The 27,265-nt window shown below is 46.9% G+C and overlaps 1 long non-coding RNA gene across 2 annotated transcripts; it reads right to left on the bottom strand.

Moving 5' to 3' along the window:
- Positions 1-1,082: 1,082 nt before the first annotated feature.
- Positions 1,083-6,148, bottom strand: LOC128423724 (uncharacterized). 2 transcript variants are annotated; one of them, XR_008332822.1, is made up of 4 exons: positions 5,377-6,147; positions 4,514-4,662; positions 3,131-3,278; positions 1,083-1,616 (listed from the first exon to the last, which is right to left on the bottom strand). It is a non-coding gene; the product is annotated as an uncharacterized LOC128423724 (long non-coding RNA). The 2 variants fall into 2 exon arrangements; XR_008332821.1 differs by lacking the exon at positions 1,083-1,616 and adding an exon at positions 1,641-2,225 and having other exon boundaries at positions 3,125-3,278; positions 5,377-6,148.
- Between the last annotated feature and the right edge of the window lie 21,117 nt (positions 6,149-27,265).

Raw genomic sequence — 27,265 nt, 5'->3', positions numbered from 1 at the left:
TCCCGTAGCAATATGACCGGTCAGAAATCGACAACCCTATTTCACATGGAGGTTCCACTCCAACTCCCATTATTTTTATTTATTGTTTACTATTAATATATAGATACATATATTAAATTAACTTGTCTGTCCTCCTTGTGTTTTGCTTTCGCGAATGTTTTTAAACAGCCTCAGTAATGATTAATGGATAACGTAAGTAAGTGATCGGTTTTGCCGTCTTTATGAAAGGATCAATGCCTGTAAAGGAAAGTTCAAGTGAGAGAGAGAGAGAGAGAGAGAGAATGTGAGTTTGGAGAAGTGTATTCTGGGAACCGGGTGGGGGGGGGGGCGCAACGACGACACAAATTCCCCTTCGCCAGTCCTAGAAGAATCGCTGGTTCGTGCTGCCATCTAGCGGACAGGAAGAAAGCGGTGAAACTACAGTTTGTTTAGCTCCCCCCTTCCTTGTGTAGTTAAAAAATAAATAAAAAGCTTGCGCCTCCGATGAAGGAGCAGAAAGGGACGCGAGAATATCTGAATGGCTCTTTCCCTTAATATTTGTCCCCTGCCTGCATGTTTCTATGGGGAGTAATCCTTCCCATTGGAATATTTCTCCATTAGCTTCTAGATCTTCAGCCCCTCCTGACTTCTCCTTATTTTCCTTGTTTTCTCAACTTCCATCAAAGTTTCCACACCGGCAGAGAGCCGGGGTTGGCGGGCGGGCGGGCGGGGGCTATTCCAAAACACCGCAGCGCACTAGAGCCAGGGCGAGAAAGAGAGAGTTGTGTGCGTCCCTTCTCAGGGCACCAGTTAGAGAGGAGAGTCCCGCACCCGAAGACACGGTTTGCGATTTGGTGGTGAAATAATGAAGGGTGGTTTTCTCCCTCCCTCCCCCCCACCCTCCGCATCAGTTTTTCCTGCCAAGCCGTCCCTATTGTAGATTGCATTGATAAAAAGGATGTTATTGACTATGCAACAGTGGGCTCTCTCTCGCCTGCCTCCTCGCCTCTCTTTTCTTTCCCAATAAACTCTCGGTCCTGTCTTCTGGTGGTCACTGAAAAGGTGAAACGAATAAGATTAAATCACTCACACACACACACACACACACACACACACACACACCCCAGCTCTGTATGTATATCATCTAAGGTTTTACTCTCCGGACTATGGAGAGACAGGGAGGGAGAGAGGGGGAAAAAAGAGGCAGAGCAAAAGAGAGAGAGAGAGAGAAGAGGGAGGGAGAAGGGGAGAGAGAAAGAAAGCCCGGGAGAAGGTGCACAGAGAAGCACCAGCTTCTTGACAAGGTTTCGTCGGAGTCCGGATCGCTTCCACCAGCAACTAGCAGAACCTCCGCTGGCCAAGGCAAGTAGCTTTTGCTTTCTGTAACGTGTGTTTCTGGTGGGTTTTTAGACGCTGTAAAGCAGCATCCGGCAGCAGGGAGTTGGGGTCTCTCATCCCCACCCCATCCTCTTCTGATAGAGTTCCACTTGGGCAATGTAACTTTTTTAATAAAAAAAACAAACCACCCCCCACCTACGCTCCTTCTCCGCTTTCCTCCACCATCTCACCTGCTTTGTCGGAGACCCTGAAAAGGCTCCCAGTTCAGGCCTGGCTGGGATTTCCCCGCCAGATTTCATCTGAAGGAGAGGCGGCAAGGATGGGGGCGGAGGGGGGGCGGAGAAGAGGGAGAGAGAGAGATGTAAGAAGTTAGGAAGCAGAAGCAGAGGTAGCAAAAAATAATAATTTTTGCTTGAACAATGTTGTGGAACCCCCCATCCCCAGTCCTTAAGATCATGGGACCAGCTGCCTCCGGGAACAACCTCAGATGGGAATGAGCAGGGATCGACTTGTCCAGATCCAGAGCTGAATCCCATAGTCCTCCTATTGCCTAGGTAGGCTTAAGGAAGAGGTGAACAGATCCATTCAGTGGGGCTGAGTGTTTATGCCAGGACTTTTCATCCCCTAAAGAGGGATTGCAGACGAGTGTCAGCGTGCTAATGCTGTTGTCTTTCACCTGCTCTGTTTGTTATTTGATCACCTAATGAAAAGATCGATGGCAGCCTGTTTATCTAGGGTGGCGGTGGGGAGTGTCAACAGATTAAAGGGACAACAGGGAGATCCACCGAACGAGAGAGAGGGGGAGACAGAAATACCTTTATGACAAGGAAAGGCCCATTAAAAATAATTACAAAACCCACCCTTAATTCCGATTATGTTCTGTCTCCCCCACTCCAAGATTGCCTTTGCTGTCCATTTCTCTTAGACTAGGTATAAAACAGAACCCACTCAATCTCTGCTTTTATTCAGCGAAAATAGAGCGAAGCCTAGCCAATTTTATGAGTCCTTCAGGAAATCCCATCTTTTAGGGATCTGGCTGGGTCTTTGAATGGGAAATGGATAAGAATTCAGGCCGCGATAAATGAATGGATCCTTCATTGCAAGCGGGGATCCTTAACCTCTCCAAAAGAAGCTGGCTCAAATATAGAAATCCTTTGTCAATTTCTCCCTCCCTCTCAAACGCTCACTTTCCTCTCTCTCCGAGAGCAAAAGGAAATAAAGAAAAGTAATGTGGCCACAATGTAATTAATTGGGAAAATCCGGCTTTCCCCGCCAGCTTCTTGCGGTGCCTAAAGTATGCCCCGAAAAATAGAAGCGAGCTCTAACTTCCTCAAGACTGCCAACCCCAATCTTGCCCTAACCATATTTACATGGAAATCGCATAGGTTTTCCGCGTCTCTTATCTGTGTTTAGAATCCCATCTTGGGCCGCAATGGGCAAATTGGTTAAGCAGAGGGGAGTTGCTAAACCGGTTGAACTTCAAATATCAGGACAGCCGAATGGCATTTTCAGATGCAAACCAGCGAGGGTGTGTGTGAAGAATTTAAAATAAGACGCATCCATGGTGTTCAATAGGCGTGCGAACTGGGATGGTGGTAGAATAAAGCAGATCAGTTATGTTCAACGAGGTTGTAATATTCTGGAAGTAATGCACGGGCTCCGCTTAAGGGGTTTTGTTTTTTCCTGCGTGGGGCCAACCAGGATTCCTCTTTCGATGTTTCAGCCAAGGCTTTGTAATCTGATAAGGTCATTTTATGGGAGAACAGAGATGCAGACAGGCTGAGCTTAAGACCACGAGCCACAGCACACTTACATAGAAGTAACCTCTGTTCATTTGAAATGGTGGGACTTACAGTCACTTTGTGGGTTCAGAAAAGAAATGCTGTCCTCTCTGGGGTTGTTTTCGGAGACACCCATCTTCACTGGACCAGAGGAAAACGTTGTGTCTGTCAGAACTTTTCCTGGAACGGGGGGGGGGCATTTAAAAAACGAAACCTCCTCCCTCCGTAAAACACCCAAACCAAATATGGGCTGAAGAGAAGGTAATAGCAAAGCCTAGCTGGGGGATGGAAATGATCTGTACCCAGAAATATTTATCCGCTTGCTGTAACCTTTGCTTTTTTAAATTCAAAGGCCCGATTCCTTTGCAAAAATCAAGTGTATGGCGTATGTGTGGTTTTTCAATGCAGTACTGTATAATATATATTGACTGTGTGTTTGTGCCTGGCTGTGTATTCGAGAATCCTTATAGGGGAAAATAGCACAGGAGGGATCTTCACTCTCTCTCCCAAGTGGAGGGAAAAAAAATCTGTTACATTCTTTTAGCAACTTTGAGCAACTCACTCCCCGTTCTGGTAAGAGATCCAGCTGCATTTCGTTAGGACATGACATTTGGGAAGTGCTTTTTAAAGCACACATATGCCATCCCCGTTCTACATAGATCAACCTAAAACAGACCCAGAAAGCCATACGGAAGGCGTGCTTTGAATGCTGTTCTCTCACTTTCACACGCTACCAGCATGCTGGGCCGCTTGCCCCACAAATCAGCGAGCTTGCGCTTTCGACGAACTCTTGACAAGCTCTGCCTTCCAGCTTTTGGATGCCTGATCCATCAGAGAAGCCAGCTTGTCGAGGGGCATCCCTCCCCTCGAGGACTATTTCCAGTCCTCGTCAAATATTAATTGCAGTGTAAACATTGCTGACCCACCTCTTTCCCTCCCCCCCACCTCCCCCCAAAAGCCCCCTCCTCAAGCAAAGTGCGTAGTGGCGGCGGCCCTGCTGGTTCCTCCCTCTGCCTTCCGTTGGCGAGGGCTTGGTGTCCAGCAGGGCAAGACTGTCAGCGAGCCAGGCCTTGGCAGGGAAGCCTGCCCAGCAACGCCGCTGCCACGACTAGCGGAAGTAGGCCGCATTCACCGTCTGCACTAGTGCCGGGTCACAGGCTTCCAGCGCAATGGAACTCCTGCCCGGGTGGAAAAACGAGGCGCGCCTGCCCCTTCCTCGACCGTCGTTTGTTATCTGCACAAATCTGCAGATTTCAACCCCCCCTCCAACCCAATCTTATACACAATTGGCCATTCCCAGAATCCCAGCCAAAGTAGACCCAGTGGATTACAGCGCCCGTTTGTAAATAAATAGCCACCGGCCACCTAATATTTCGGGGGCCCCCTTCTCTCTAGACGAAGCCTGATGCACTCACACGGATGCTCAGATTCGTGTGCATGGGAGGGAGGATTTCACCAGTGCCTGGATGGATCCCTGAGAGTTCTCAACTGATCTGTACTCGCTTTCCTTTATGTCCTTACTCACTTCAGGGGACCAAGTGCGAGATGATTCCCATTTTAAAGCCTGTTTGGAAACAAACAAACACGCACACACGCGCACGAGATATTCCAGCAAATCCTTCCTCCATAATAATAATAATAATGTATAATCATAATTTATTATTTATACCCTGCCCATCCGGAAGGGTTTCCCCAACCACTCTGGGAGGCTTCCAGCAAAATATTAAAATTACATAAATGTAAATGAAGCTGGCTTGTGTTGTGCACATGTGATATAAGTTCTAGTTAACTTACTTCCAACATCTTAATCAGACCTACTTTTTAAAGCAGTCCTTTCTTGGAATCCCATGTCTGCACAACCCATTAGGGCTTGAAAGTAAATTCTACTGAATTCCATGAAACTTACTTCCAAGAAAATATGTGGATACCATTCCTTCTAGGCTTTCTTACAAAAGAGAAAACGCTGCGTGTTTACTATATGGGCAGCTGGGCCAAGGGAGGAGAGCGTCTGGAGGAAACAGGGGCTCTAACCTGGACAAAGGTTCCCGGTTAGGCACCCGCCAGTGGTCGAAGGCTAAAATGAAAGCTGTAAAATAGGCTGCCGAGAGTCTGGCTTTATGCTTTTGTTGTGGAGTTGTAAGAGAAGCAAGGCAAAGGAGCAAAATACCTTTCCCAAAGGCCTCCCGCCCACCCCCGCGGGCCTCACTAGGAGCCATCAGGCCGTATTCTGGGCTCGACTTGGCCATTTGGCACCTAGCGAAATGTCGCGCTGAGTTACCAGGTGCTTTCAGAGCGCGGCGGTCTCCTCTCAACCAGACGGCGGCAGCTGGCCACTGAAATCGTGGATTTGCCGACACATCAGCCAGGAAACCCAAACAAGTTGAAAACTGTGCAGAGGTCAGGGGCAGCGCAATCCCACACTAGCTGTTTCTTTGGAACGAAGTTCCACGGAGCTGAGTGGGGGACTTGTTCCCAAGAAAGGGGGGGGGCAGGATTGCAGGTTTACAGTACAGCCCTTACTCAGGAGTAAATCCCTCTAACGTTCCCTGGAGAATATTTCCAGGAAAGGGTCCTTTGGGCCTCTTAAACCAGGCGCCGTAGTCGAGTGGCCTCGAGGGGCGCAGGAATCTCCCAGCCAACAGAGGGACCCATACTGGCCAGCTTTTATAGTGTGCCTTGTTTCACGGCCGAGATGGATCCGGAAGATCCTAGCAGGACACAGGAAACTGGCGGTCAGCAGGCTCTGCAGCCTTCCTGCGTCAGAGCTGTCTTCTCCCATGCGCTCCCCACCCCGTTCCCTGCGCAAAATGGCGAATTCTCACATCCAGATATTGACTTTCCGCACAAATAAAGCTGCGGGGATCTTAATGCGGGAAGCGAAGCGACATAAGTGTGTGCGGATGCCATGAAGGGAGCGGGGTGGGGAGTGAGGACTTTCAATGAGTGTAGATGGCAGCGCTGGAGAGTCTCCCTTCGGCTTCTCTGAGGGTCTACCCTTCGCTTGGAGACCAGTCTTGTCATGCACGCATCGCGTAAGGCCCAGGCAAGCTGATGCCCAGATCTAGTAGGTGTGTGTGTGGGTGTGGGTGTGCGCGCGCGTGTGTAGGCATTAATATCTGGCTATGCTGGGGATGAAAAGGGGACACACTTGCGAGAGAAGTTTCCCCCCCGTGTCTTGACAATACGATCTCCTGGCTTGTAGAATCATTTCCCATAATAGTCACCTGTCACAGCTCCCATTTCTTTTATCATAGGCATTAGCCCATCAGGAGATGAGTTCAGTTGGACTTCTCTTTTCCAGGCTAAAAATTAAAAGAACTCTCTCTCTCTGTGTAAGAAAATAAAAGATTTGCCCCACCGATTGTTCAGTTATCGCTTCGAGGCGCCGAGAGGGTGTCAAAGGGTGGGGGAGGGAATCCAGGCTTGGCTGCTGGTGTGAGCATCACCCTGAGCTCCTCCTAAACTTGATATAACTAATAAATCTGACTTTTCCCTTAAACTGTCAGGGTCGAGATGTGTTTATTACAGGCCTGTTCAGGCAGCTAAGGAGATGGGGCGGGAGGACTTTTAAGTTGGGCTTAAAAAAAAAGTCAATGAAACAGCTCAAGCAGACCATAAAGAATCGCGCCACACTGAAGCTGGCTATGGGGAGCATGGGGGGGGGGTGCGCGCGCGCGCGCGAGAGAGAGCAGCGATTGGGGGGGGGGCTCATAAAAAGTATCCTGGAAGACATGGGGCTGGCAAAGCTGTGGGGGTGGTGTGTGTGTGGTGGGGGAAGAGAAATCTGCTTTATTGTTAACCCCTTGCACGGAGGCTTCTGAAGCTGAAAGGGCAAAGGAGGGGACGCTCTTTTGTCCCAGCTGATCCTCGGCTATTCTGGGGACTCAGGTTGGTGTGAAAAGGACGAAGAGGTCACTTGAAATCGCCTTTTATCTACTCCTCTTTTCTCTCTGGATCAGCAGCTTTGAATAGGCGCCATCTAATCGCTCTTCATAGAAAGAAAGTGGGGCAAGGCTCGAAAATGCCTTCACTCTAGGAAGGAGGGGACTGGCTTGCATGATTGCGCCTAGGCCTCAAGCCAGGCGGCGGCGAGCGGAGGAATGCCTCGCTCCCCACCGCGTGCGCCTTGGTGGGAGACGCGGAAGGTGGCGAGAGGGCCGCGCTGCCTGCTCCCCTTGCCTGCATCTCGCCCTGGCAGCAAGCAGGGTTGGGATGGAAGGAGTCCCTCGGCCTCATTGATGGACTCATCCCTTAAATAAAATAAAATGTCCCCTCCAACCACCACTCCCCACTGGCAAACAGATACAAAGGAAACCAGAGCAGGGAACAAACCTCGAAGAGGCTTCCCGCCTCTCCCATTTTTGCAAAGTCCCTGGAAGCCGAAACAATTTTCTCAAGGCTAGGACGGAACTGTTGGTCTGGCGAGTAAAAAAAAAGAAAGAGCGTCCACCCGCACTCTAGATCCCGGACTGGTTTTGTAGGCTTCGCACGAGGCCCTGCTTCGTCCACGGCTGCTGAGATCACCCAGTGAATCCGAAATATACTGATAAGGGGGCGGGCGGAGAGAGAGCGATCTCTTCCTTCCCAATAGCTGTCATGCTAAGCTAAAGTTGAACCCGCAAGACACGAAAGCCAAGTCCCTGTTTGTTCAGAAACGATTTTTTTTATCCCCCCCCCCAACCCTTGTGTGGGAGATGAGTATGTGTCTTTTTTGGCAAAAAAGAAAAGAAAAAAAAGCCTGGTTAGACAGAATTATTTGTTCCTTTGCATCAAAAGACAAGGCCTTCCTATTAATAGCCTAATGGCTTTGGCGGCAAGGAACCAAGAGCATTTCAGAGGCAGCTTCCAAATCCCTTTGCCAGGGAGTGGGCGGGAAATACCTCTCTACCACTGCTGCTGCCCCTCCGCCCAGAAAGAGCCACCTTTGCTGTCTGAAGAGTCCAGGGATGCTTGGAAGCTGGAAATACTGCCGAATGGTGGCATGGTTGCTAGGGGCTGCCCGTTCCCACCCATGAATCTCTCCTACCTCCCAGGGCCAACCGGGCTTCCCTGAAGGCCACCTCCTGGCCACCACGCTCTCTGGAGCGCCTTCGCGTTGAAACGCCTCCGAAAGGCTGCAGGTCAGAGCAAGAGCTCCCCATTTGACTTCGACCCTAGGGCTTCGGAGAGGCGGGGGCGGGAAGCCCCAAGTCATCTCCCGGCCCAGTGCCACGAAGATTAAATTAAGTGGCGGAGAAACCTGGCGGATCTTCCGTGTGAAGCTCCGCTGGCGCGTCCAGGCGTCACTTTTAACGCCTTGCTTCCCCCCACTGTGCACAAGTCTTCATCAGGAAGACCCTCTTAATTCCCCCCTCCCCATCTTCAGCAGAATGGAGCGGGGAGGTCGGCTTTTCGCCTGTTCCCTCACCTACCCCCGGCCTCATTTTCTTCACTCAAAAGTAAACATAAACGTTGCTAACTGATCCGGAATTCCTGGCTGAATGCATGCGTGTGTGTGTGTGTGTGTGTGTGTGTGTGTGAGAGAGAGAGAGAGAGAGAGAGAGAGAGAGAGCTGGGGTTCCAATCATCCCATTTGTCACAAAGAAAATGACCGGCGGTGTATTAAGCAGAACATCTGATTTATTTGATTTAGTGCTCTGGGGCCACAGCGAAGACCCCCTAAGCAATCCCCCAATGCAGAGTTAAAATTGAAAAGGAGAAGGGCGAAGAAGGAAAAAAAATCAAACAAAACTTAGAAGCAGCATTTAAGCCTCCTCCACTTGGCAACACTGATCACCATTCCGGAGTGGCTGGGGAAATATTGTTTTTACAAACCGCCGCAGCAGAAGGAACAAATGTTTGGGAACCACTGAACCTTTCGGTATCGATGGGAAGGGGCAGAAATGGAGAGAGAGAGAAAATCAAGGCAGTCGAAGAGAATCTGCAAAGGTGATCTAAGCTCTGGAAAAGTTTGAGCCTGGTGCGATGACCGCTTGCAAGTGCAAATGCAAATGAATAAATAAACCTCAAACCGGCTAGTTTGGGGTGCAGTAGTTTAGCAAGACTAATTGCAGACAATGGAGCTGAAATGACTTTTCCAATTAGCTGCTGGTTGGAGTTTAGTTGGAGGAACTGTCAGCTCCACCGATGGGTAATTGCTTTATTGCTCACAAAACTATCATCTATTTAGAACATATGTGCTAATTACTGTGGATGGGCGTTGGGGAAAAAAAAGGGAGACCATAAATCTATTAGCACTTGAAAAAAAGTCCATGGGGCTTGTAAGCAGCACGAACTCCTTTTCCACATTATGATTTGAGGGGAAGAATGGTGTGAGTGATAAGCGACTCTCTTCCCCAATGCAACATCTGAATTAAACCCATCCGGGAAGACAATGCAAACAAGCGGCCCGACCCACAAGCCGGAGTAGGGGATTTATACCGGGTTTGTGCCACTGGAATGAGGACGGGTACAAATCAATCTTCAAAGCATACTGCTTTGGGTTAATTGAATTTTGGGAGGGAGGGTTGTCTGACATTGGTCAATTTCAGATGCGAGCGCTTAGTTTTAAGAGAGCCGCAGAAGGAGCCGTCAGGTCTTCTCAATCAACCACGGCCATAAATCACTTTCCCTCCTTTCCCCCACCCCAGCCTGTTTCCCCACCCCAAAAGATTAGTTTAGAAATCTTTTAATTGGATTATTCTAGAAAATTAATCTCCTTTCGGCTGGCTAAATTTTGTGTACCAAATATTGAAAATTAAATCCGCCTCATTTAAGGGTGGGGGTAGGCGGGAAGAGTGAGGGCTCCTGTTGCCTTTGGATGGGTTAGTTGTTGGGTTTTTTTAGAACGAGGACACGAGTAAGAGAAATTGCCATAGGGGGCAAAAAAGAGCAACATAAGGTGTTCAGAGCTCCCAAAAAAGCAATATCACCCACCCAACAGCAGAAAGTTGGTTTTCTAGTTTATATAAGGGTGCTATTATAAGGCGATAGCACAGATCTGGTAAGTATCCGGGATAGAAGCAGAAGAGGGTTGTTGTTGTTGTTGTTACTATTTTAAAAGGAAAAAAAGCTTGCCAGCATCGGGGTGGGGGGGAGTTTTTTTAACCTGGAACCTCATGGGTTACTCAGAAGAGGAAACAGAGGCAAAGTGGCAGCGAATAGACCCTCTGCCTTCGATCACGCTGCTGACCGGCAAGATTCTGTTCCGGGCATTTCCCCACACTTTCTCTTTCCTTTGGTGTGTGTGTGTGTGTGTGTGTGTGTGTGTGTGTGTGTGTGTGTGTGTGTATACGTGAGCGAGCTAGGAGAGAGATAAAGAGAAAGAGATTTCCCCCGTCTCTTTCAAGACAAATCCTGGGTAGTTGCTGGAGAAGCGCAAGGAGGGTTTCTGCTTTCTTCCTCAAGCTCTCCGAGTTCCCCCATCACGTCTTCTGTTACTCCCCGCCAACCCACCTGTGACACCTGGAAGTCACACCCACACCGAAAATCAATGGGGTTTCATTCCTGTTTTGTGTGATGAGAAAGAGAGCGAGATAAGAAATCGGATGTCACAAAACCAATTTAGGAGGATTGGATAGTTATCAGAGTCACAAACGTGTGCACGTGCATTTATTTGCCTTTTAATCAGCGCTTGCTGCTAATTTACAATTCAGTTGTAGTTGCTTTTTTTTTTTTTAGACAAACGATCTCCTCCCAATCTGCAATTTCACCTGAAATTCTTTCTCCTTTATTTCAAGCTGTTCCTCAAGTTCTTCCAGGACCCTTCCCGCTCCAACCTTCTACCTCTGAACTTTCTAGCCTTCAGATTTTCCCCTAGTATATTTAATTCTCCCCTTATCGGGGCTGCGTGGAGTGGTGTTTTTTATTTTATTTTAAAGACCTGTTAAGGCAGAGATCAGGAGTCAGAGCTCCATTTTTGGCTGCCTGCTGGGATTTCCTGAGCGAGATCACGACATCTCTCTGAAATGGGATACCTCACTTTTAAGCTCAATGTAGCTGTTAATAGCAGCCCTCTGAGGTGTGGTTAATTGGTGGGGATAAAGGCGTAATGACTTCACAGGGAGACTGCAATGATCCTTTAATGTACCTTAAAGAAGCACACGCACACGGGTGACATGGCATCGCTTTGCAGAGGAGCATTTAAAAAGTGGAGTCTTCGTAGGAAACAAATTTGTCCCTGGAACGTGATGATCTGCGCAAACAAGGGGAGAGGGAGGGAGGGAGCGAGTTTGTGTTTGTGTGTTTAAAGGCAATGAATTTAAGATTGAGTAAATAAACTTATTGGGGAAGTGCGAACCGAGAAAGTAAATGGTAGGAGAATGATAGGGTGGGGATAAAGGCCCGAGAAGCTCTTTGGTCTTGGGAAATGACGGTCTTTCAAGCCGGCCTACCTCTCAGGGTTGCCGTACTATACTGAGCTCCACCGGAGGAAGGCGAGATACAAAGAAGCAACGTTAAGCAGGGGTCCGCTCATCCTTCTTTCCCAAACTCAAAGGTGGTGAGTGATTCTCTCTCCCCTACCCTCGGCCTCTCCCCCCAGCAGCCGACCTTTAGGCCATGCTAGCTGGGCGTGAAGTCAAGGTTGCGACTGCAGAGCCGGATCAGATCCCACTCCTTTCAAGTGGTGGCGTGGAGTTTTCACTGCCAGCCGACTGTCCTTCGGTTGGGGAAAAGACAAAGTGAATTGGGATGTTGTTCCACGGGAGGGAGTCTCCCTATGGCTTGGATACCGAGCAAGCGTGCAATAGGATCCTCCGGCGCTTCGTCCTATCCTGAACGTCTTACGGTCCTATGCAAGAGTAAAGAGTGCAGCGTAGGTAAGGAGAAACTGATACAGATTTGGCAGAGCGGAAAACCGCGATGTGCTCGCAGTCCAAATCCAACCTTCGCCTGTTAGTATACGATCAGTGACAATGAAAGCTCTATACACACACACGTGTGTGCCTGCAGTTCTTGGCATCTGAGAAACGCACCAGTCACAGAAACGAACAGAACGCGTGTTTGTGAAACCGAAATTCTCTCTTCGCTCTGGTTGCAATTCTCCTCAGGGCTCCACTTAGATCAATGGAACTTTCTCCCAACCAAGGGAGCAGAAGATTGCAGCTGTCTCTAGTGTGTTATGTCCAATACTTTTATAGGGCGTTTACTCGCTTGTGTTGTGTACTTATTTATCTCTCTATGTACATACCACAGGAGCCAGGTACTAGGGGCCGAGGTCCCGTCGTCACCCCATTAAAGACTTGAGGGGGCCGGGCCACCCCAAAGTTGATGGGCATTGCCATTCAAATGGTGTTTGTGCGCCGCATCTTGTGATCGATTCTGTGATGCGGGGATTGCCTGACCCCCCCCCCCGCAATATTTTAACCCCTTTGACACCGCTGCGACGTACATTCCTACCGGAGCCCCTATATACTGTGCACACGGGTCTGCTTTGACATGCACAGGAGGTAACTTTGCACAGATACACATATTGCTATATAGACACACCGCATGCAGTACCTCTGGCCAATTTTAGCGAACGCATTGCTCTCTCTCTCACACACACATAGGTAAAAGTGTACACGTATGTGAAAAGTGTGCATGTGTGTTCATGCAGATCATGCAAATGTCGCCCCAGGAGTTACAGCGGTAGAATAAAGGTAGGTAAACACTCCGGCGCGAGGTCATCGCTCTTCGCCGTGTCTCTGTTACTTTCCCACATCTCGCAAGGAAAATGAAGTGAAACTTAACACCTTCCCTTTCCTGTATGCTTTGTTAAACTCTTCCTTTTGCCCCAGTCCAGTTTCTTCTCTCCCCGCGCTCCCGCGAATGAAATGTTGACGTCCTGATTCTTTAGTAACCAGATCTTCAAGACTTACTAGGAAACCAGAGCTATTGGAATTTGGAATCGATGTTATTGCTTCCAAGTGAATTTGTCCAGCCCTATATCGTTAGACGCACCAAAACTCACCGAATATCAATGGATGCTTAACTCTGCATAGGATCGGGCTGAAAGTGTTTTGTCTGGGGATGTTAAGAATCACCGTCTAATATATGTTAAAGGCGCCCAACGTGTCCTGGGATCAGGGCCTCCAGGAAAGTCACGCACAAACTCGACTTTTCCCCCTGTTGTCTGTTCGCTTTTGCTTCGGGAGCTGCGGAAGCGATTTATGCTTCCAATGGATCCGAACCTTCATCTCCCAGGTTCGAGTTCTTTCTGAAAGCTGAGAGAGGGAGTTAAAGTCGATCGCAGGTGTTTTAGCTCCAACTGTCGCACTTTCATCTGCATCTCTCAGATCCCCGAAGCAGAAAGACGCCGTATCACACGTTCCGGCACCCGGGGCAGAGATCTGGTTCAGCTTCCCACAACCTGGAGCTTCCCCAATCAGCTTTAGACTACAACTCCCATCCGCTCAGCCTATGGGGTTTAATGGGGAAACCAGTTTAGTGGTGCACAATCCACGTTGAGCCAGTTTAGATCCCTACCTAGGGACGTGTCAGCTCTGCCCACATAAAGCCAGGCGTTTAAGGTCGAGTTCTGGCTCGCTTCTCACGTTATCCGGAGGTGGGAGGAAGGGAGACGGACAAAAATCCCCAAAACCAAACCTCTTTAAATTATAGCAAGGCAGCATTTCTCTGTTTTTCGACATAAGAAATGCAGACCTTGGCTCTCTCCCTCCCTTGCCCCATTTCGTTGCTTTTGGCCTTACAGTTGCTTGGATTTGTTTCAGACTGACCAGACCTCTGTCCTGAGAGAGTCACGTTAACTGGACAGCTTCCGTGCCCGCTTACATGGAAGGAAGCCTCCTAACATTAAAGGGAGCTGACTTCGGAGTAAGATTAAAGGAAGGCCATAAGGTTGGATTTTGGAGAAATTGTCCGCACTCTCTGTTCATTCTCGCCCCTTTCACCAGCACTCTAAGCGTGCGATCCCACACTCCAAATGTCGGAATCCATTTCCCATTCATGAGCTCTGTCCATCCCTGGATTCTAGAGTGTTTGAGTGCATGTGTCAGAAAGGAAGGATCCCCGTCTCCCTTTCATGTACATTAAAATATCCCCTGTGTGGATTTTCTCTCTGCTGCAGAACCAAGTTTGCTATGATTTCAGCAACAACATATTTGTATATGTCCCGCGTGCACAACTAGAATCGTATCGATTTAATTCATTTCAGTTTCTCATTAGTGTAGTGATCCTCCGTATCTGGAATCGTCTCGACTTTGGGTGCAGAAAGCAATCCTGGCAATAAAGTTGTGCAACCCTTGTAAACCAGCGAAGTCCTGGTTTAATTTCGACCCCGTAAAGACTCAGGCCTGGTCAGAACCCCTTCTCTGAAGCCGTGAAACCAGAAAGGTCGACTTCGAAGTCCTCCTTTTGATTCAAGTTCTCCGACATAACGGCTTCGTGGACCCGGCTGAGCGGGGACGTGAGTGGCAGCTTTCGTCCCGATCCTATGCACTGTCTACTCAGAAGCAAGGTTCATCGGGGGCAAGCGCGGGTAATGCTAGACTTAATGGTATTAAGGAGCTCCCCCCGCCCCATTAGATGGCAACGTGTATTATTTCAGGTCAAAATGTGGGATGTCTTTGGGGTTCCTCCTGCTCATTCTCCTGCCTGCGGATGGGATTTCCTGCGGCGATCGTTGTAGCTTTGAGAACTTCTCTCTGGGCTCTTCCTCGGGAGTAAGCCCCATTCAGTTCAATGGAACTTGCTTCTGAGCCGGCCGGCTGTTAAGTCTCTGACCTTTGGGGCAAGAGAAGAAGAACGGCGCCCAACTTGGAACAGAAGCGAATCTCCGGCACCTGCCTCCCTGCGCGTCGGAGCAGAGAAGCGCAGCTTCGCATTAAACGCGATGCACCCGTAACCGGCGCGCCTGGGTGACGGATCTGCGCCTGTCCAGGTGTATATTGGGACATAGATCTGGAGAACACCGGCTGGTAAGGAGAGGCGAAGAGCGCTCTCTGTTATGATTAGGCTTTCTGGGCTGTTTTGCAGCTCATAAGGCACAATTAGATTGGAACCTGTAAAACAGACTGCGGGAGCAGGGGAAGAAAGGGGAAAAAGACGGAGAGCCGGCGAACGGAGACCTTTATGAAACTAATAAAGCATATTCTCCACCTGGGGGAAAGGACAGCTCTTTAGGCACAGCGTGCTAGCAACTAGAGGGGGGGGGAAGGCTGGGATCCATAAACCACGAAGCAAGAGAGCAGGCAGGGCAAGGCCGCCTTCTGGCAGCCTGTCTGAGGACGTTCCTTGGCCTTCTGCCCTACTAACCACACGCACCATTCCTCCGGAGTAAATCCCCTGGAACTCATTGGCACTTGATTCCGAGGAGACGCGCGTGGGGAATCGGGTCGCGTGGCTGCGACCTCTCAAGCCGGCTTCCTACTAGAAAAAGAAGGGACTTCCAAGCAAACTTCCGCAGCCTCTTTTGGACGAGCGTTACAGAGACTGGCAGGCAGCAGGCACATCATGCCGCTGCGGAGTCTCCAGGCCTTGGCCGAGAGGTCAACGGGGCCGGGGCAGAGCGGCTTTAGGGGCGGTGAGAGCAGAGCGGGGCCCAAGCTTTTGTTCCTTCCAGCAGGAGAAAGCCTCTAGAGTCCCCGTCAAAGGGGAAGGGGCGCGTGCTGGGAACCCGACCTCGGAGGTTTGCGCAGCCCCAAGGAGGAGCATCACCCGGGAAATGCCCATCAACGCCTTGTCGGCTTCTCCTTGCATTCAATGGGAGCTTTCTTTCTGGATTGCGCCCTGGCGGCCCCCGCTCCCCTTGACGCTGAACTTCGAAATCGGCCCCTTGAGCTCCATGAGATTGTCTCTAAGGAGTGGAGGAGGCTCAGCTGTGTAGGATAGCGCGCTTCAGACCCGGGATAGGGAGCAGGGAGCGGCGAATGCCTGGAGGCGCGTGCAGAGCGCGCTACCCCCTCCTCACAAAGTAAACTCAAAGGACAGGGCTTAATGCTGGGGATACCACTTCTCTTTTCGAAAACCAACAACTGGCTGTGTCTAACCCTGCCAGCCTAATAAAGAACCACACTCCGTTCTTCCCCTTCCCCATCCTCTTTCCTTCTCCCTCGCCTTTTCTTCTTATTTCTCTAGCCTGCGGGGATAGACTGTGCGACGTTCCAATTTTTGAGGCATTTAATTCTCACCCGCCCCCACTTTTTTTCCTGGGAGGCCCCCTTTGTGAGAATGTTAAGGAAGGTAGGAGAGGATATATTGTTTTGATATTATCCCTCCTCACTCGCGCTAGTGAGTAAACAGCAGAGCACATTCCCTTTGCAACTTATTGGAAGCAAATTGATGATTCGTTAGAATCCTTTAATTAAGCAATCCAGTCTGGCTTGTTCCTGGTAAGTTTCCCTTTTTATTTCCCTCTTAAAATAATAACACAACATAGTCTTCTTTAAAAGTAAGAATAAAGTTTGACTCATATTCAGTTCACAGCAGTAACTTTATCTTGTGGTTCCAGTGAGAAGAAGACTGAGCTACATCTCAGACTTTCTGCTTGTGGACTCCATCCTATGTGAAGGTTGAGCCATGCTTCTTGCCCTGGAGAGCAAGGAGAGTGAGAGTCGAAGACTAAGAGTCCAAAAGTCCATGAGAGAGATGGTTGCATGGCCAGCCCTTTTATCTGGTCAGCTAGGGACACACCCATCTACCCTGGTCACACACAAGGGGAGTAAGCTTCAGAGCAGGTATGGCAGGAAGTCCTCCCTGTCTGTAGCCACATTCCCCTGTATGTCCATTCTAGGCAACAGGAAAATGTTGTACTTGACTGCTCTAGTAATAATATATCCCACACCCTTTGCCTTCAACAATTACCTAAGTGGCAGAAATTCAGCAGGTGGAGCTTTTCCAGACACAGAGATGGAGTGATAGAAACAGTTCCACCTGTTTATTTTTTGCCTCTGGGTCATTACGAAAGAGCTATGCCAGAAAAAAAAAAGTTGGCAGCCCTACTTGGATTCCTTAGCAGACACTTTGTGTCCTTCCTCTCTGGGATGGTCACTCTTATCTGCCAGCTCCCAGGCCTGAAGCATAGAGATTTTTCAGGTGTGTGTGTGTGTGTACAGATTATAAATGTGTGTGTTACACACACTCCCGTTGCTGGCTTTAACCTCTAATATGTTGCACCTGGTGGATTGTAAGACTCTTGAGATCTGAAAGTTGGTCGGTTTGAGGCCTCCTTGAAGATTATTGAGAAAGGCAGGGGGCTTTCTGTGAAATCCCAGGAACATCTAATTGGAAGTAATTCCCACTGGATTCAGTGGGACTTACTGCTGGGCAAGGATTGCAACCTGAAAACATCTTCTTTGCAATTAACAGACAATAAGTATGCAAGACATATATATATGTATATAACTGAGCACAACATTAAACAGTTCTGCAAAAAGTGTTTTAATTTGCTGACCGAGTATGTTGATTGAGTTTATCTGGAGAAGGGATTGAAAACTGTATATTTTTTGGTATTGTCAGATTATAAATGTTTACTGTTGTAAGCTACCTTGGCTGGGCACTGTCCAGAAAGGTAGATTTGATTTTTTAAAAAATGAAAACCACCACAAAAAATGCTGGTACTTTTTTATGGACAACTTGCAATACTGTACATAGTCTTAATTTTTAAATGCACAATCTCTTCATCCCTACCTTGAACAGCTAGTGTCTACACAGGAGAATCTGCCATAAATCTTGCTTAGAAAGGTTATAATCCATAATTTGGCCTACCAAGCATTTTGAGCTACCTGTCATCAGACTTTCATACACACAGCAAAGTAGGAAATATTTTGAGTCATTCAACTTATCATGCTTTTAACCGATTACCTAGGTAGGTCACTCTACAAGAGATGTCATTTTATCTCTCTACGCAATATGCAGCAATATTGAAAGAGCATTTTTAATGTAGAGTAGATAGGCTACCAAACTCCAAAAAGAAATCATGGCTATTATTTTATTCACTAGGAGGACCCCCTCCCCACAACAGAAAGGATTGTCCAGAGCAGGAAATGGTTTATAACAGTGTCCTGTTTGGCAGGTTTTTATTCTCTATTATTTTGCTTTATAGATTAAAATCCCATTTAAATAGCTATGGGTGCAATCCACTCCATACTGATTTGAAAAATCTTGGACTGCTCAGACTATTTTCAACCTGTTCTTATTAAGCCTTTTGGGTCATCATACCGATTAACTGACCGCTTCTAACCTCTGCAATCTGTTTGACATTAGCTTAGGTTGACATAATAATATTGTTGACATAATATATTCTGTGCTATTTATAGATGCCAGCCAATACAGCAGAGTAATATCTCCTTAAGCTTGCATCCCAGTGTTTAAACAGACTACTCAGGAAAGTAGATCAAGGATTCTAGGACTGAAATACTGTGCACCCTTGCTTTGGAGTTAGTCCAATTGAAATGAGGAAGGCTTACTTTTAAGTAAACATGAATAGGACTGGGCTGCCCCAATGAAGGGCTTCAGTCTTGTGGATATGGCATAAAGATGTATAGGTAAGAATAGGTCTAAAACATGCAAAAGCATGTTTACTCAGAATAGGCTCCAGGACGTTTCAGTGGGCCTTACTTCTTAGTAGGGCTGTATGGGATTTCAGCCTCAGTCTGAATTGACTGCTCCTTAAACCAGCCTTTAAAGGCAGTCCGGGAACCAGTGGTCCTCCAGAAACTGCTGGACTGCAACTCCCATCATCCCTGATCATTGACCATGCTGGCTGGGGCTGATGGGAGTTGAAGTTCAACAACACCTGGAGGCTGCAGGTTGCCCATCACTGCCCTTATTATTTTGATAACTCAAGTGTGGCACCCCCCCCCGCCACCATTCCCAGTACATGATTATAGGTGAAACCATTCTTCTTTCTTTTCCAAGCTATGCTAGTGATTGTGAACATAGACTGAAGAGTTAAATGTTGTTTCAAAACACTTAATTCAGAGTTAAGCTGTGCAGCTTCTGTTCGTGTTGCACCACTCAAAAGACAGTGGCTGTGTTACCAGCAAGCCTAGGGTTCTTTCTGGTAACGCTGCCAAGAGATTTTGAAACCTGCTTCTATCAAAAACGATCGGAATATCTCCTTCCTTGTAATAAAAGCAAAGTGCTGAGCCAGATGTTGTAATAAGTCCGGTTGATGTGTGAGCAGGTAATATAGGCAGGAGTGACACTGTTAACAAAAAACATCTAATTAACAGTGACTTCATTTGATTGGGAGGATGAAAAAGCCTTTTTAAATCAATCCAGATTTACTGGCCTCGGCACAGCCAATTTATGACTCTGGAGGATGAACAGAGTCTGCTTTCCCTCAAGATGTCATCTGAGGGGGGAATAAGGGGCTAGGTGAAGTCATTTGGTTCGCCTGTGGAAACTCCAGGAGTCCTCCTGCTTTTGGGATTGAAGTCCGTGCTGCTTCTTCATTTTATTAGGAACAGGCCAAGCCCATCAATGAGGCTCTCCGGAATATCTTGAAGCAATTAGGCCCTCCCAATTAGCATACTTCTCCCGACCCCAAGAGCTTCTCCAGGTCCTTGCATTAGGCAGCTTTTTAAAGATGAAAAACTTGAACGCAGCATGGACTTGAAGGGGTGAGACCACATTCTTCAACAAGCCTCTCCCCAGTGGGAAGAAAACAGTTCTTGTGGATCATGGCTAAAACACCATTATCTCATCTGCCCCAACAATAGGATTTCCTCTAGGCCTTGAAAGGGGTCCCAAAACTATTGTTTATAAGTCTTTAAGGTCCTGGGGCGCCTTAAAGATTTATTCATTTATTTGGCTATTGGATTGTGATAAGCAAGGGAGGAATAGTTTGCTGAACACAGTTAGCTTCTCTTATTGTGGTGTCATGCTGTGCAATTTTTAAAGGCATCCTGGAAACTTACTCAGGCTCAGTGACTAGCTGATCTTGTGAATGGCAAGTCCTGTATTTTAAGGCTAGGGGCGGGGGGGGGGGGCGGGCGGCTGACAACAGTGAGTTTAGATACTCAATGATGAGGGAAATGCACTTTGCACATATTTAGAAGCATTCTTGTTTGTGACTGGTTTGGAGCCTTAGGGTGGATAGGTTCTGGAGATCGACCTCTATGAACACTGGTTGAGTTAAGCCCTGCCTTGCAATTAAGACAGGGATTTGAACCCAAAGCTAAGTTCTCAGCTTTGCACAGAGTCATAGGTAAGCCAGGTAAGGATTGTAAGGCCAACATTCAAGGGCAGCTATATCAATGATGCTACTGCTAGGCCAAGGGGACAAATATGCTCGGTTTTATGCACTAATCAAATTGCCTGCAACATATCTTACAAACAGCATGGGGTGTATGGGGGAGGAAGAGTGGATTTTTAGGGACTCATTTGTGTGTTTCTGTTTTTCTCCTACGGAGCCCCTTGTCAGCAGACAGCATTTGCCTTCCCCCTCTTGCTCCCTGCAGTACTTAAAGCTATTGCTGAAGAAATTAAGAGGAAGCTCTATTTCCCCTTTGCTTTTCAAGGCAAGATCTATAATTATGCCACTGCTGAGGTAAGAGGAAAGGGAAAGGGGTAGGTTGGGAGAGTAAGGGAGGAAGGCTGAGGGGCTCAGAGAGCTTGCATTGCTTTCAAGTAAAAAAAAGGTAAAGGACCCCGGACGGTTAAGTCCAGTCAAAGGTGACTATGGGGTTGCGGCGCTCTTCTCACTTTCAGGCTGAGGGAGCCGGCATTTGTCCACAGACAGATTTCTGGGTCATGTGGCCAGCATGACCAAACCGCTTCTGGCACAACAGGACACGGTGATGGAAACCAGAGAGTGCACAGAAACACCGTTTACCTTCCCGCCACAGCGGTACCTATTTATTTACTTGCACTGGCATGCTTTCGAACTGCTAGGTTGGCAGGAGCTGGGACAGAGCAACGGGAGCTCACCCCGTTGCGGGGATTCGAACCGCCAACCTTCTGATCGGTAAGCCCAAGAGACTCAGTGGCTTAGACCACAGCGCCACCCGCATCCCTTCATTATGCATTTCATAATGCATAATGCATTATGCTTTCAGCCATAATGGAAGACACTCTTGGTTGATATTAGATGGGGTGGCTGTATGCTGGAATCAGATCACTTAAGGCTTTCATGCTAAAAACCAGTACCTTAACTTTTTATTGGCATGGTATAAACTTTATGCTTGGAAGGGTTAGAGAGCTTTAGGATCATGAGGAGCATTTGCTTTCCTCATGACCTTGTGGTGTGACCTAGGTCAAAGTTCTTTGGTAGCAGAGAGACTATTACTGGTCCCAAGTAAGCTTGGGCAGGGATTTGATTCCAGGTTCAGAATCTTACTTGTCTGTGCCTATGGAACCTTTTAGGTCACATTGCATAAAAGGTCTCAGCTTGTGTAGAACTGTTCTGGAAACTTGTCTCTCTCCCAACAGGGTTAGGTTGGTGGGTCACCGGCAGCATAATGATAATGTTGCTGTTCCGGTATCATAGGCTTCCTCAAACTTGGCCCTCCAGATGTTTTTGGCCTACAACTCCCATGCTCCCTAGCTAGCAGGACCAGTGGTCAGGGATGATGGGAATTGTAGTCTCAAAACATCTGGAGGGCCGAGTTTGAGAAAGCCTCCAGTATTAGCTCTGCATTCCTACTGTGTCCAAGGCAGAATTCAAGGTCAATGTTTTTAAGTTAACCCTAAGTGACTTGGGCCCACTATGCCACTGCACAGTGGAGGCTGCTACTATTAGGTTGTATGAAGCACTGCCCAACCAGCCTCAATCTGTCTTCCTGTTGACCTGTCTTCTAATTTACAATCAATCCAGGGGATAGCATGGCCTATCACTTTCCTCCTCCTTGGTCTCAGTGTTGTAAGAGAAGCCAACACTCAACAGAGAGGAGGATGAGGACTAGAGTAGAACTTGTTTGCTCTGGCTCTGATTCCTCATACCGTTTGATCTCCCCGCCCCCGTTCTGCACTACCAGTCTGAATGAGCACCAGCCTCCACAATATGTTCTGTCAACCAAGCAGAGGCGGATTTAGGGCAATGCAACAGGTTTTACTGCACTGGGCGCTGAGTCTAGGGGGTGCCGCAAGGTGTCCCAACTATAAAAGTTGAGCAAAATGGAAGGCAAGGGGCAGGGGCTGCCAAATGTTGGCCTCACACAGGGAGCCACTGAAATTTGAAAGGCCAAAGACCATCCCTGAAGTAAGGATGCAATCTAGGCCCCATTAAACTCAATGGGACTTACCTCTAAGTAGACCTGAGATAGTATTAACTAAGAGTGTCTCAGACTAGACCTATTGAAATTAATGGATCATAGCTTCTGTTTACAAATTTCATTAGGTCTACTCTGAGTAACACTTAGTTGAATACCACTCATAAAAAACAGGATTTGCACTGTAAGAGCTCCATCTTACTGACAGTCTCCATGCCCAGTTAGAACATCACATGCACACAGACAGAAGGCTTATACAATACCTTTGCTATTTAGATCTACGAAAGCTTAGGCATTTTTTGTTTGTCTGGCTTTTGGTGATATATATTATGCTGGCTGGGATCAGGTTTTAATCTGATTTTTAAAGTGTTTGTTTGATGTGTAAGGAAAATATTTTTTCAAAAATGATTATTTCTGCCACAGTGCAATATTGCTGCTTAGAGTGCACTGAAGGGTAAAAAGGTGGAGGAGGTTACTAATAAGAGCAAGAATGAGGTGGTAGCAGCTTTATGCTACATTTAACATTAAGCTTTGTCAGAAAGTGGCATTATTTTCCATTGTGTTATACATGAGAGCTTAATCATTAGTGGGAAATGTTTGGCTCAGACTGAGTTATGAGCTCACGGAGGTATGCTACTAGGAAGTATGTGCCACTGAACTTAATGGGACTTACATCAGAGTAAATATGTATAGAATTGTGCTGTCAGCGCTCACTTTCTCTCCCCCCTGCCCCTCTCTCAAATATAAATATAGATGGCTTTATGAGCTATAATAAATGAGAGGAAACTTTGGGAATTTAGGAACAGGATAGAAATTTGAACTAAGGGACTAGCCTTGAAGCTGATTTTGAATCCTAGGAATGGTTCTGCTCCAGATCATGTGAAATGATAGGTTAAAAAAAGAGAACGTCCTTGGACAGAATATGGAGTGCACTTTGCTCACTAGAAAGCTGCTGTAAACAGCCCCCTACACACACATTTGGGAGAAACTTCCAGATGGGTGTGAATTGATGGGAGTTCTGAGCCCTATCAGGTGAGGTCTTCTTTCTTTTTCTTATATAAGGAAAGAAAGAAAAGAAAATAAGACCTGACCATGAAGCGCTTTGGTTCACAGGCTGGATATGTGATAAGAGCTCTAACTGACAGAGGAAGTTAAGAGACAGGCTTTGCTTCTATTTGCTATTCCAGTAGTGAATTATTCACTGTCTTTTGACCCTTGCAGTTTCCTTCTCTGTGTGACCTCCTCTCCTTTCCCAAGCAGTGTCTGCTAGAAGAGATCTGCCTCCTGGATGTTTTGACAGATACTGGATCAGATACTGAAGGGGCCTTTTCTATGCTTAGCACAGCGTGAAGTCCATCACACTCCCCTCCTCACACTGGGATATATTTTTCCCTACTTTGCCCTCCCTAGGGAAGCGGACATTCACACCAGCTTTGCACCCAAACCAGCCAAGCCTCTTGAGACAAAGTGTTTGTTTGAACACTAATGGATTTTAGTTTGCTTCAGACTTTCAATCTCAAGAGAAGTTATAGCGCAGTGCATTGTTTTGGCGTAGACCACGGAAAGAGCATTGTTTGTCCTACTTAAATATATAAATATATATAACAGGACGCAGGGGAGAGGCTGTTCAAGTTCTGTCTGAAAAATAATAGGCATACTTACAAGGACTGAACTGATTCTAGGTGGGGCTTTTGAGCAGACAGACAAAGGTCAAGGAGGAGTCTAGCTAACACATCACTACAGGGCATAGCTGCCAAGTGTCCCTTATTTGAAGGGACAGTCCCTTATTCCAGTGCCATGTCCTGCTGCTGTCCCTTATTGATGGATGTCCCTTAAATGATGTCCCTTAAATTTCAAAGGAAGCAGCTCCTCTCCCTCCCTCCCTGCCGGCCAGGGAGGAGGGAGGCTCCAACTGTGCTGCTTGGCTGTGTTGCTCACCCAATAAGAAGTCTAAGAATGACTGGGGGATGGAGCTTGCATGCGTTGTGTGTGGCTAGTTAATGCAAGCTGAGGGGTTTTTTGAATGCTGGACGCCATTTTGTTGCACGTGCTGCTGCAAACTTTGCAGTGCAGAGCCAGGCCGGGGAGCCATCTTAAGTTGAGGCTGCATAGGCCTTGTGGTGGATGTGATTCAGATTCTATTCAGTTGAACCTCTGGTTACAAAGTTGGTTGGACAGTGTTCTCGAAGCTACCAGCATGAGTTTGACCAGACTGCAGGAGGACAGGAAGACTGGAGTGCCTGGAACAGGTGAGGCTGCAGGTCCCTTATTTTGATTGCTGGTCCCTTATTTTCAAGGCTGCTGGTCCCTTATTTTCAAGGCTGTAAGTTGACAGCTATGCTACAGGGAGGGCGAAGTGGATTATGGTTCCTTATTACATTACTACTACAGCTGGCTGTTGTCAAACAAAAGCTTCTGACCACAACCAATTATTTACCTAATCTGGAGAAGCCCCACTGACTTCGGTAGGAAAGTGTGAGTTTTGAGGGCCTGCCTTTCTCTGTCAGAACTTTCCAGTAATACCAGAAGTCTCGAGAAGAGAAGAGAAGAGAAGAGAAGAGAAGGGCCTTGGAGCCACTATCGTTGTATAGGTGAAGGAGCATGTTCCAGGGACAATTTGCTTCATTCTTGCAGTACTTTGTCACCAAGTGGAGACACTTACGCCATTCCCCCTTGGATGCAGCCATTAAAGGTCTGGGTCCTCAGCTGCTACTACATTTGAGCATTACCTCCCTTTATTGCAAAGATAGCAAATTATTAAGTAGCATTAATGCAGTTATTTCCCCTCTTTTATTTATTTTACAAGATTCATATTCCAACTTAATTAACAAGAATCTCTAAGTGGTTCACATAAAAATATCCATAAAAATATCAATAAACTCAAATGTTAAAAACATATTGAAATTAAAATTCATCAGAATATAATAAAGTCATTAGTTTTCAAACAAACACACACTAAAATCACATGTTGAAATTATGTGTCTGGGTAGGCTTGCTAAAACAAAAATGTTCTTAGCAGGCACAGGAAACAGTGAAGGCGGCTGCCTAATTTTAGTGGGCAGGTGTTACACAGGCAAAAACAATCAGGTCCCTGCCTCCCAGGAGCTTACATTAACAAATAAGCAATGGAGGAAACAACAGAGGGAGGGAAGCAAGAGACAAAATTAGGAAGAATGTGGGCAAATGGTGCTAAGCTTGGTTAAGATGCAAGTAAATCCTAGGTGAACTAACCTGGGAAGAAAGCCTTATAGCACATCCTTACTTCTGAGTTAACATGCACAGTATCAGACTGCAAAACGCAAACAATGGCATTTGACAGGATTACAGGCAGCCTAGTGATTGCAGCTAGGGAATCTGAAGAAATGTGGTAAATGGAACAATTCTCCCATGCATTCTCATAATGTATCTGGCCACATGCCTCTCTCTTTTTCATGTTTAATAGTTTGAAACTGTATGTATACTAGAGGCAAAGTCATTCTGTATGTAAAAAAGACAGAGTCTTTTTTGACACAGAGTCAAACAAAGGGGCAGATTCCACCATAGAATCACTATGGTTGGCAATATGACCCCACAAAAATCAGCTTCTTGGAGATGTAAGATTGCCTGCCTGAACAAAATACTCAAGGTGATCTTGAGATGGAGGATCAGTTCAGGAAGGTATCCAAAGAAGAAAGTGTTGCATTAACAAGTGACTGATTATACATACATTAGGTAAATGCATGTTCTAGTTCACAACAAAGAGGTAATCACCCAGAGCACTTGGTGTCGGTCATGGAACCAACTAGAGAGGTAGTGACTTTTAAGTGGCATCCAGGACCTGGTGTGAGGCATGTTATTGAACGAACTGGAAATAATGGTCAAATTCAGTTAATATGTAAGTGGAGAAATGCCAAGAAAGTCCAACATAGCTTGGACATCAAAAGAGGAAATTTCTGAAAAAGGAGGAGGTGACTGGTGGAAAAGTTGAACAAGGAAGCCAAATCATTCATTCAAATTTCTTCAGAACACTTGAGAGAAACATTCAAAACTGCAGTAAATGGATGTTCAGTTAAAACATATACTGCAGATCAGGAAAGGTACCATCAAGTCCAACAGAACACCTGTGTGGTTAATGAGCAGAAGCTCACTAGAGACCTTGCAGTGCCCCCTAGGCTTGGCGCACATTGCAGCAGATTCACAGCCCGATTTACAGATGACAACAAATTATTCGAGGTTGTAAAAGCAAAAAGCATTTGTGAAGATCTCAAAAAGGAGATTGCCAAACTGGGTGAGTGGGTGATAGAATGGCAAATGTGATTAAATTTATGTATAAAGTGATACACATTAGGCTAATAATTAATAATGATTATAATAAGACTGATAACTCTTAACTTCACATTACATGGATGAGGGCTGAGCTGGCAGTGATTGACCAGGAAAGGGATCTTGAGGTCATGGTGAAGTATGAAGCAGCAGCTGTCAAAAAGGCAAATTCCATGTTGGTGATCATTAGGAAAGCGATCAAAAATAAAAGTACCAGTATGCATTTATTATACAAAGTTATGGTGTGACCCATGCATGGAATACTGCATAGAGTTCTGGATGCTGCACCTCAAAAATGGCATGGGAAAAGGAACAGCAAAGAAGCAAAGTTATCAGTGCAGAGTGACTTCTCTATGAGGCAAGGGCTTTATTTTACAGGAAAAAGACAACTATTATGGGCAGGGAGAATAGAAAGTAGACAGAGATGTTTTTCTTCTTTCTCATAAATATGAGAACTCGGGGCCATGCAATTAACCTGAATGGTGGGACATACAGAACTTTTCCCTCACACAGGGCGTAATTAAAGTATGGAGCTTGCTACCACAAAATATGAAAGCAACCACTAATTTAGGTAGCTGTAAAGGGGGATTAAGGGACGTGGGTGGCGTGGGTTAAACCACAGAGCCTAGAACTTACCGATCAGAAGGTCGGCAGTTCAGATCCCCATGACGGGGTGAGCTCCTGTTGCTCGGTCCCTGCTCCTGCCAACCTAGCAGTTCGAAAGCACGTCAA

Source organism: Podarcis raffonei, chromosome 11 (assembly GCF_027172205.1).
Source record: "Podarcis raffonei isolate rPodRaf1 chromosome 11, rPodRaf1.pri, whole genome shotgun sequence".
Lineage (NCBI taxonomy): Eukaryota > Metazoa > Chordata > Lepidosauria > Squamata > Lacertidae > Podarcis > Podarcis raffonei.
Note: the sequence above shows the minus strand (reverse complement) of the source record. Positions and strands in the feature narration are given on the sequence as shown.